This window comes from Macaca fascicularis, chromosome 17 (assembly GCF_037993035.2).
Source record: "Macaca fascicularis isolate 582-1 chromosome 17, T2T-MFA8v1.1".
Taxonomy (NCBI): domain Eukaryota; kingdom Metazoa; phylum Chordata; class Mammalia; order Primates; family Cercopithecidae; genus Macaca; species Macaca fascicularis.
In genome coordinates this window covers 9,746,390-9,752,900 of record NC_088391.1, presented here as the reverse complement: position 1 = coordinate 9,752,900, position 6,511 = coordinate 9,746,390, and positions in this window count along the sequence as shown.

Here is a 6,511-nt window from a genome sequence, read left to right as displayed (position 1 = left end):
CTGGGCCACTTGTTTCTCCCAGGCAAATGCTGAAGAGATACTCTACTCTTCAGCAGATTGGCGCACACCTATATTTAGCCACATCGTGGAATATAGTGACGATGATACTTTGTACTCAGGATACACGTTTTATCAGAGGAGTGTGATGCACTCTGCACACATCACCAGCACAGCACCCTTGGGGAGGAAAGACTGTGCCAAGTCTTCCAATCCCCAGGCTCACAGCTAGAGAGATTGAAGCCAGGGAGGTGGGGTGTCACCAGAATCTCTTAATGAGTCAGGGGGCCTGAACGGAATGATGAGGTGGTCCCGGGAGGTTTCACCACACCTGCCTCTTTCTGAGCCTGCAGAGCCTATAGTTTCCCCTAGAGCTGGTCCTCTCTCCCTCCCTGGCACAAAACTGTTCCTTCACTCACACAGCTGTCCCTGTGCCTGGGCACACTTGTAACTTGGCTTTAAAACCCATCTGCCAGCTCAGGAGAAACACAGACATGCTGTCTGTGCTGGGGCTTGCATTGGCATCACTGTGGTACCTCAATGCTCAGGACAGATATTTCCACTCAAATCTATACCTTGCCTGAATGGAGCTATGAGGGTGTGACCCAGAAGAAGTGCTGTGAAACTCTGTGTAAAGAGGTTAGTTCAGACGCCATCTCTTTTATGACACAGGATAACCAATCAGATGCTCCACTTCCCAGAAGTGGCTGGACATAGCCAGCTCTGGAGTAGAGAGACAAAGCTGTGGGATGAGGGGGTCCTGCATAGGGATCCTCAGGGATTCCTTGGGCACAAGCAGGATCTCTCTTCTCAGAAAAAACCAACAATACCATATGTTAGAAGCTCAAAACCAACTGTTTCCTTTTCATTCTGTTATCACTGATAATTACTAGCATGCCTTTGCAGCAGATGCAATGGATGTGGCAACATTTCTCACACCTTAGCAAGGCCGAAATGGCAAAAAGCAAAGCCAGCCAAAGGGGCTTTGGGTAGAGAGTGTTCTGTGTGGGGTTAGGACAGTGCTTTGGTTCTGGACACAGGCCTTATGTTCCCCAGACCCCAACATAAACCGCAATACGTACCCCGTGCCACAACTGATGATTGACACGACTTCATAGTGAGGTAAGGTCTATGTCCTTCTCCCTCAAACCCAAGCAGATGTTTGCAAAATCCTGTACTACAGAATATGCAAATTCCTGTACCACTAGACATGATGGGGTGTGACTTCCAAGACTAGAGTATAAAAGGCAATACCGCGTCTATCTTGGCACCTTGCGTTGCTCCCATGGGGAAGCCAGCCTCCATGCCCTGCACTCAGCAGCTCTGTTGGACAATCCTGTGTGGAGAGAACAGAGACCTCCAGCCTCCAGTCAGTCCCGGCTTCCCAGGCAGTTGTGTGGTTGGGCCACGTTAGGAGCAGACTGTCTAACCCCATCACGACTTCAAATGATGGCAGGCCTAGCCAACTCATGACTGCAATCGTGGTAGGGACCTCCCAGGGAGAACTACCAGACCAAGTCCTTCCTGAATTCCTCATCGACAAAGGCAGAAATCATTTTTGTTTTTTAAGCCACTATGTTTGGGGATGATGGTGTTATATAACTAAAACACCATGGGGCAATTCTAAGCAGAAGGGTGTGGTGAGATGATGTATGGGGGAGAATCAGTCTGGCCACTGTGTAGAGAATGGACTGCAATGGAGCAAGGATGGGGGCAGGATGACCAGCTATGAAAAATGGCCATCGTGGTAGTAGTTATGCCTACTTCATAGAAGCATTTAAAGTATTATGTGAGATACCAGAGGTACAGTGCCTCATAATGCCTGCCTCAGAGTAGTAGCAATGATGGGCATGTCTCATTTTATTTTGCTTTGCTCTACTGCACTCTGCAGATATCGTGTTTTTTACACGCTGAAAGTTTGCGGTAACCCTGTGTCAAGCAAGTATATCAGGGCCATTTTTCCAACAACAGTACTCACTTCGTGACTCTGTATCATATCTTGGTAATTCTTGCAGTATTTTACATTATTATTATTACATCTGTTATGACGATCTGTGATCAGTGATCTTTAATGTTACTGTTGTACTTGTTTTGGGGTGCCACCAACTGCACCCATGTAAGACAGTAAACTCAATCAATAAATATATGTGTTCAGACTGCCCTGCCAATAGGCCGTTACCCCATCTCTCTCCCTTTCCTTGGGCCTCCCTATTCCCTGAGACACAATAATATTGAAATTAGAACAATTAATAACCCTACAATGGCCTCTAAGTGTTTAAGTGGAAGGAAGATTTGCATGTCTCCCACTTGAATTCAAAAGCTAGAAAAGATTCCGCTTAGTAAGGAAGGCAGGCCAAAAACCGAGTTCAGCTGCAAGTGAGGTCTCTTGCTCCAAACAGTTAGCTAAGTTGTAAATGCAAAGAAAAAGTTCTTGAAAGAAATTAAACATGTTACTCCAGTGAACACATGAATGATAAAACAGAGAAACAGCCTTATTGTTGATATGGAGAAAGTCTGAGTGGTCTGGGTGGAGGTTCAAACCAGCCACAACATTCCCTTTAGCCAAAGCCTAATCCAGAGGAAGGCCTAACTCTATTCAATTCTGTGGAGGCTGAGAGTGGTGAGGAAGTGGCAGAAGAAGAGTTTGAAGTTAGGAGAGGTTGGTTCATGAGGTTTAAAACGCCATATCTATAACATAAGAGGGCAAGGTGAAACTGCAAATGCTGATATAGAAGCTGCAGCAAGTTATGTAGATGCTCTAGCTAAGATCATTAATGGGGGTGGCTACTCTGAACAACAGATTTTCAATATATTCAAAACAGCCTTCTATTGGAAAAAGAAGCCATCTAGGACTTTCATAGCTAGAGAGGAAAAGTCAATGCCTAGCTTCAAAGCTTCAGGGGACAGGCTGACTCTCTTCTCAAGGGCGAATGTAGCTGATGATTTCAAGGTGAAACAAGTGCTCATTGACCATTAGAAAAATCCTTGGTCCCTTAAGAATTGTGCTAAGTTTACTCTTCCTGTGTTTTGTAAATTGAACACAAAGCCTGGATGATAGCACATCTGTTTACAGCGTATTTTGTTTACTGAATATTTTAAGCTGAAAGTTAAGACATATTACTCAGAAAAAAACATTTATTTCAAAATATTACTCATTACTTAGGTGCTCATTGACAGTCCACCTGTTCACACAAGAGCATTGATGGAGATGGGCAAGGAGATGAATGTTGTTTATCTGACAGTTTACACACAGTCATTCTGCAGCCCATGGATCAAGGAGTCATTTTGACTTTCAAGTCTTATTATTTAAGAAGTACATTTTGTAAGGTTATAACTGCTTAGTGATTCCTCTGACAGATCTAGACAAAGCAAACTGAAAACCTTCTGGAAAAGATTCACCGTTCTAGATGCCATTAAGAACATCTGTGATTCCTGGGAGGAAGTCAAAATATCAACACTAACCAGAGTTTGGAAGAAGTTGATTCCAGTCCTCCTGGATGACTTTGAGGGGTTCAAGACTTCAGTGGAGGAAGTCACTGGAAATAGCAAGAGAACTAGAATTAGAAGAGAAGCCTGTAAGTGAGACTGAATTGCTGCAATCTCATGATCAAACTTGAAGGGATGAGGAGTTGCTTCTTATGCATAACAAAAGACAGTGGTTTCCTCAGGTGCTGTGAACATTGTTGAAATGACAACAAAGTATTTATTCAAATAACTTAGTTGACAAAAGGGTAAAATGCTATCAAACAGCATTGTATACAAAAGAGAACTCTTCATGAAAGGAAGAGTCAACTGATGCCACAAACTTCAGTGTTTTCTTATTTTAAGAAATTGCCACAGTTACCCCAACCTTCAGCCACCACGGCCCGGATCGGTCAGCAGCCATAACATTGAGAAGTATCCTCTACCAGCAAAAAGATGACTACTTGCTGAAGGTTCAGATGATTGTTAGCATTTTTTTTAGCAACAAAGTATTTTAATTAAGGTACGTACATTGTTTTTATAGACATAATGCTATTGCACAGACTAGATTATACTTTAAACATAACTTTTATATGCACCGGTAAGCCCAAAATATGTGCAACTCACTTTATTGTGATTTTGCTTTATTGCAGTGATCTGGCACAGGACTCACACTATGTGTGAGGTATGCCTGTGTTAACTATCATCAGGGTAGTCAAAGGTGCTATGAGAAGGTCGGGGTAGTGGGACACAGACAAAGGAGAGTCCTTTTTTATTTTTTTTTTAGGCGGAGTCTCGCTCTGTTGCCCAGGCTGGAGTGCAGTGGTGCAATCTCAGCTCACTGCAGTCTCTGCCTCCTGGGTTCACACCATTCTCCTGCCTCAGCCTCCCAAGTAGCTGGGACTACAGGCGCCCGTCACCACGCCCAGCTAATTTTTTGTATTTTTAGTAGAGACGGGGTTTCACTGTGTTAGCCAGGATGGTCTTGACCTCCTGACCTCGTGAATCGCCTGCCTCGGCCTCCCAAAATGCTGGGATTACAGGCGTGAGCCACCACGCCCGGCTGAGTGATTTTTAAAAGTGGATACTTATGCCCCTCTTCTGTTTATATCCTCCCTGCTTTGAACGCTGTATCATTTAGAATTAAGTTCAGCCAAAGGGGCTGGGCGCAGTGGCTCATGCCTGTAATCCCAGTACTTTGGGAGGCTGAGGTGAGCAGATTGCTTGAGCCCAGGAGTTTGAGACCAGCCTGGGCAGCATGGTGAAACCCCATCTCTACAATAAATGCAAAACAATTAGCCAGGTGTGGTGGTGCGTGCCTGTGGTCCCAGCTACCTGGGAGGCTGAGGTGGGAGAATCACCTGAGCCCAGGAGGTCGAGGCTGCAGTGAGTCGTGACTATACTCACTGCATTCCAGCCTGGGTGATAGAGGCTCTGTCTCAACAACAACAACAAAAGTTCAGCTAAAGCAATAGGAAACCCACAAGAGCACTGGCTTAAGTAAAGCGAAAATTTAGGTCTCTCCACTGTAAAAAGTCTGGAAGTAAGCAATTCAGGGATGATTTGGTGACTGTAGTGACAGGGACTCAGGTTCCTTGTGACTTTTGCCTTACCACATGCAGCTCCCGTTCCCAAGGTCACCTCATGGTCTACAGTGGCCACTGGAGTGCCAACCATTACATCTGAATTCCAGCTACCTGAATGAAAAGAGGGACAAAGAAGAGCATGTCCCTTGCATTTAAGGACATGTACCAGAAGTTGCATACATCAGTTCCACTTGCATCTCACTGGTCAGAACTAGATCACATGGTTACACCAATCAGCAAAGGAGGCTAGAAAATGTATAGTCAGTCTTTAGCCTGTGAAGCCAAGTGCACAGTTAAAAACTGGGGGCTCTATTACTAAGAAGAGGAAAGAGAATACTGGAGAAACAGCAAGCAGTCTACCACATGTGGACATCAGCAGATGTGCAATCCCCAGTATCTAGCATACTCAAAGACGGAAAAGGCCATGTTTCCAACAGAAATCTGGGTAGAGGTTTGTATCACCCCTCAGATTCTCTGGGTCTCACATCCCTAAGGTCTTTGGCCCCTTGTTCTATTCCAGCTGCTGCTGTGCTGAGCAGCACTGCACGGGCTGTGACCAACTTCTCAGGAGCTTGGAACTACCTCCCATCCTAAGCATGCATGAGCAACTGCTTAGTGCCTCGCCTCCAGCCTGGGGCTTTTCTGTTGAGCTCTGTCGTGAGACATCCACGGACCGCATAGCGTCTACATGTGTCCAACCAGAAGCAAGGGGTGTCACATCAGCCGTGCCAACCTTTGACCCATAGACGAATGCAGCAAATGGCTAAACTGCCTCCCTCTCTTCCCACAGAAGGGCTGTCTTGAGATGCAACCATTCGCATGGCCTGTCGGAAGATGGTCCCGCAAGATGGCATCATCTATTGAGCTGAACAACCAGTAGTGGCGAGCTCGGTTATAGCGCCTTATAAGCTCTCCCTTTTTTCCTGCCTTGTTCCCCTCTTCCCTCACTCTTCTGTCCTTAGGAAGGCCCTCCCCAGTCTAGAAAGAGCCCACATACTTTGCCTCAGGGTCTGCTTTCTAGGGAAGTCAGGCTAAGGCAGGTAGGTCTCTTCCGTCCATCCAGGCTCCCTTCCTCTCTCCTCCCCATTTCCCGTTGTGCTTCTGGTTGAAGAATGCACAGTTTTGGTTAACAGAACTGAAATGTGTCTTCAGGCAGGTTCAAATGAAGCCCTTCCTGGTCTAATGCTTTCTAATCTTTTTATCCCAGACAAAATCAGCCTCTCAGATTTAACAAGGTTTCTGGTTATCCCAAGGGAAAAAAAAAAACTTTCAAAATTTTTAAATAGCCATTTCTTTTTTCTTTCTTTCTTTCTTTTTTTCTGAGACGATTTTTTTTTTTTTTTTTTTTGCTCTGTTGCCCAGACTGGAGTGCAATGATGTGATCTCGGCTCACTGCAATCTCCACCTCCCGGGCTCAAGCAAATCTCCTGCCTCAGCCTCCAACTAGCTGGGATTATAGGCACCTG